The following is a 4,719-nucleotide window of genomic DNA, read 5'->3' as shown; positions in this document are numbered from 1 at the left end:
GCTTCTGCAGCTGTACAGGGCCCTGGTGAGACCACACCTGGAGTACTGTGTCCAGTTCTGGTCTCCAAATTTGAGGAAAGACATTCTGGCTATTGAGGGAGTGCAGCGTAGGTTCACGAGGTCAATTCCTGGAATGGCAGGATTACCTTACACTGAAAGACTGAAGCGACTGGGCTTGTATACCCTTGAGTTTCGAAGACTGAGAGGGGAACTGATTGAGACATATAAGATTATGAAAGGATTGGACACTCTGGCAGTAGGAAACATATTTCCACTGATGGGTGAGTGCCGAACCAGAGGACACAGCTTAAAAATACAGGGTAGACCATTTAGGACAGAGCTCAGGAGAAACTTCTTCACCCAGAGAGTGGTGGCTGTGTGGAATGCTCTGCCCCAGAGGGCAGTGGAGGCCTACTCTCTGGATTCATTTAAGAAGGAGTTGGATAGAGCTCTCAAAGATAGTGGAATCAAGGGTTATGGAGATAAGGCAGGAACAGGATACTGATTAGGAATGATCAGCCATGATTATATTGAATGGCGGTGCAGGCTCGAAGGGCTGAATGGCCTACTCCTGCACCTATTGTCTATCTCTCTCTCTTGTTCTCGCGCGCCGTCTCTCTCTCGTTCCCTCACACCATTTCTCCTTCTCTCGTTCCCTCGCGCCGTCTCTCGCTCTCTCGTTCGCTCTCGCTGTCTCGTTCCCTCGCGCCGTCGCTCTCTCGTTCCCTCGCGCCGTCGCTCTCGCTGTCTCGTTCCCTCGCGCCGTCGCTCTCTCTCTCTCTCTCTTTCCCTCGCGCCGTCTCTCTCTCTCTCTCTCGTTCCCTCGCGCCGTCTCTCTCTCTCTCTCTCGTTCCCTCGCGCCGTCTCTCTCTCGTTCCCTCGCGCCGTCTCTCTCTCGTTCCCTCGCGCCGTCTCTCTCTCGTTCCCTCGCGCCGTCTCTCTGTCTCTCTCGTTCCCACGCGCCGTCTCTCTCTCTCTCTCTCTCTCGTTCCCTCGCGCCGTCTCTCTCTCTCTCTCTCTCTCGTTCCCTCGCGCGTCTCTCTCTCTCGTTCCCTCGCGCCGTCTCTCTCTCTCTCTCTCTCTCTCGTTCCCTCGCGCCGTCTCTCTCTCTCTCTCTCGTTCCCTCGCGCCGTCTCTCTCTCTCTCTCTCTCGTTCCCTCGCGCCGTCTCTCTCTCTCTCTCTCTCGTTCCCTCGCGCCGTCTCTCTCTCTCTCTCTCTCTCGTTCCCTCGCGCCGTCTCTCTCTCTCTCTCTCTCTCTCGTTCCCTCGCGCCGTCTCTCTCTCTCTCTCTCTCTCTCTCGTTCCCTCGCGCCGTCTCTCTCTCTCTCTCTCGTTCCCTCGCGCCGTCTCTCTCTCTCTCTCTCGTTCCCTCGCGCCGTCTCTCTCTCTCTCTCTCGTTCCCTCGCGCCGTCTCTCTCTCTCTCGTTCCCTCGCGCCGTCTCTCTCTCTCTCTCTCTCTCGTTCCCTCGCGCCGTCTCTCTCTCTCTCTTTCTCGTTCCCTCGCGCCGTCTCTCTCTCTCTCTTTCCCTCGCACCGTCTCTCTCTCTCTCTTTCCCTCGCACCGTCTCTCTCTCTCTTTCCCTCACGCCGTCTCTCTCTCTCTCTTTCCCTCACGCCGTCTCTCTCTCTCTCTCTCTCTTTCCCTCGCGCCGTCTCTCTCTCTCTCTCGTTCCCTCGCGCCGTCTCTCGTTCCCTCGCGCCGTCTCTCTCTCGTTCCCTCGCGCCGTCTCTCTCTCGTTCCCTCGCGCCGTCTCTCTCTCGTTCCCTCGCGCCGTCTCTCTCTGTCTCTCTCGTTCCCACGCGCCGTCTCTCTCTCTCTCGTTCCCTCGCGCCGTCTCTCTCTCTCTCTCTCGTTCCCTCGCGCCGTCTCTCTCTCTCTCCCTCGTTCCCTCGCGCCGTCTCTCTCTCTCTCTCTCTCGTTCCCTCGCGCCGTCTCTCTCTCTCTCTCTCTCGTTCCCTCGCGCCGTCTCTCTCTCTCTCTCTCTCGTTCCCTCGCGCCGTCTCTCTCTCTCTCTCTCTCTCGTTCCCTCGCGCCGTCTCTCTCTCTCTCTCTCTCGTTCCCTCGCGCCGTCTCTCTCTCTCTCGCGTTCCCTCGCGCCGTCTCTCTCTCTCTCGCGTTCCCTCGCGCCGTCTCTCTCTCTCTCTCGTTCCCTCGCGCCGTCTCTCTCTCGTTCCCTCGCGCCGTCTCTCTCTCGTTCCCTCGCGCCGTCTCTCTCTCGTTCCCTCGCGCCGTCTCTCTCTCGTTCCCTCGCGCCGTCTCTCTCTCGTTCCCTCGCGCAGTCTCTCTCTCGTTCCCTCGCGCCGTCTCTCTCTCTCTCTCTCTCGTTCCCTCGCGCCGTCTCTCTCTCTCTCTCTCTCTCGTTCCCTCGCGCCGTCTCTCTCTCTCTCTCTCTCGTTCCCTCGCGCCGTCTCTCTCTCTCTCGCGTTCCCTCGCGCCGTCTCTCTCTCTCTCGCGTTCCCTCGCGCCGTCTCTCTCTCTCTCTCGTTCCCTCGCGCCGTCTCTCTCTCGTTCCCTCGCGCCGTCTCTCTCTCGTTCCCTCGCGCCGTCTCTCTCTCGTTCCCTCGCGCCGTCTCTCTCTCGTTCCCTCGCGCCGTCTCTCTCTCGTTCCCTCGCGCAGTCTCTCTCTCGTTCCCTCGCGCAGTCTCTCTCTCGTTCCCTCGTGCAGTCTCTCTCTCGTTCCCTCGCGCAGTCTCTCTCTCTCTCTCTCGTTCCCTCGCGCCGTCTCTCTCTCTCTCTCTCGTTCCCTCGCGCCGTCTCTCTCTCTCTCTCTCGTTCCCTCGCGCCGTCTCTCTCTCTCTCTCTCGTTCCCTCGCGCCGTCTCTCTCTCTCTCGCGTTCCCTCGCGCCGTCTCTCTCTCTCTCGCGTTCCCTCGCGCCGTCTCTCTCTCTCTCGCGTTCCCTCGCGCCGTCTCTCTCTCGTTCCCTCGCGCAGTCTCTCTCTCGTTCCCTCGCGCCGTCTCTCTCTCTCTCTCGTTCCCTCGCGCGTCTCTCTCTCTCTCTCGTTCCCTCACGCCGTCTCTCTCTCTCTCTCTCGTTCCCTCGCGCCGTCTCTCTCTCTCTCTCGCGTTCCCTCGCGCCGTCTCTCTCTCTCTCTCGCGTTCCCTCGCGCCGTCTCTCTCTCTCTCGCGTTCCCTCGCGCCGTCTCTCTCTCTCTCTCGCGTTCCCTCGCGCCGTCTCTCTCTCTCTCTCGCGTTCCCTCGCGCCGTCTCTCTCTCTCTCTCTCTCGTTCCCTCGCGCCGTCTCTCTCTCTCTCTCTCTCGTTCCCTCGCGCCGTCTCTCTCTCTCTCTCTCTCGTTCCCTCGCGCCGTCTCTCTCTCTCTCTCTCGTTCCCTCGCGCCGTCTCTCTCTCTCTCTCTCTCTCGTTCCCTCGCGCCGTCTCTCTCTCTCTCTCTCTCGTTCCCTCGCGCCGTCTCTCTCTCTCTCTCTCTCTCGTTCCCTCGTGCCGTCTCTCTCTCTCTCGCGTTCCCTCGCGCCGTCTCTCTCTCTCTCGCGTTCCCTCGCGCCGTCTCTCTCTCTCTCTCGTTCCCTCGCGCCGTCTCTCTCTCTCTCTCGTTCCCTCGCGCCGTCTCTCTCTCTCTCTCGTTCCCTCGCGCCGTCTCTCTCTCGTTCCCTCGCGCCGTCTCTCTCTCGTTCCCTCGCGCAGTCTCTCTCTCTCTCTCGTTCCCTCGCGCCGTCTCTCTCTCTCTCTCTCGTTCCCTCGCGCCGTCTCTCTCTCTCTCTCTCGTTCCCTCGCGCCGTCTCTCTCTCTCTCTCTCGTTCCCTCGCGCCGTCTCTCTCTCTCTCTCGTTCCCTCGCGCCGTCTCTCTCTCTCTCGCGTTCCCTCGCGCCGTCTCTCTCTCTCTCGCGTTCCCTCGCGCCGTCTCTCTCTCTCTCGCGTTCCCTCGCGCCGTCTCTCTCTCGTTCCCTCGCGCCGTCTCTCTCTCGTTCCCTCGCGCCGTCTCTCTCTCGTTCCCTCGCGCAGTCTCTCTCTCGTTCCCTCGCGCAGTCTCTCTCTCTCTCTCGTTCCCTCGCGCCGTCTCTCTCTCTCTCTCTCTCTCGTTCCCTCGCGCCGTCTCTCTCTCTCTCTCTCGTTCCCTCGCGCCGTCTCTCTCTCTCTCTCTCTCTCGTTCCCTCGCGCCGTCTCTCTCTCTCTCTCGCGTTCCCTCGCGCCGTCTCTCTCTCTCTCGCGTTCCCTCGCGCCGTCTCTCTCTCTCTCGCGTTCCCTCGCGCCGTCTCTCTCTCTCTCTCGCGTTCCCTCGCGCCGTCTCTCTCTCTCTCTCGCGTTCCCTCGCGCCGTCTCTCTCTCTCTCTCGCGTTCCCTCGCGCCGTCTCTCTCTCTCGTTCCCTCGCGCCGTCTCTCTCTCTCGTTCCCTCGCGCCGTCTCTCTCTCTCTCTCTCGTTCCCTCGCCGTCTCTCTCTCTCTCTCTCGTTCCCTCGCGCAGTCTCTCTCTCTCTCTCGTTCCCTCGCGCCGTCTCTCTCTCTCGTTCCCTCGCGCCGTCTCTCTCTCTCTCTCTCTCGTTCCCTCGCGCCGTCTCTCTCTCTCTCTCTCGTTCCCTCGCGCCGTCTCTCTCTCTCTCTCTCGTTCCCTCGCGCCGTCTCTCTCTCTCTCTCTCGTTCCCTCGCGCCGTCTCTCTCTCTCTCTTGTTCCCTCGCGCCGTCTCTCTCTCTCTCTTGTTCCCTCGCGCCGTCTCTCTCTCGTTCCCTCGCGCCGTCTCTCTCTCGTTCCCTCGCGCCGTCTC

The sequence above is a fragment of the Chiloscyllium plagiosum genome, unplaced genomic scaffold, assembly GCF_037043375.1.
Source record: "Chiloscyllium plagiosum isolate Xiang-an unplaced genomic scaffold, Cpla_swu_hap1 HiC_scaffold_27, whole genome shotgun sequence".
Taxonomy (NCBI): Eukaryota; Metazoa; Chordata; class Chondrichthyes; order Orectolobiformes; family Hemiscylliidae; genus Chiloscyllium; species Chiloscyllium plagiosum.
The sequence above is the reverse complement of the archived record's forward strand: the minus strand, read 5'-3'. Positions refer to the sequence as shown.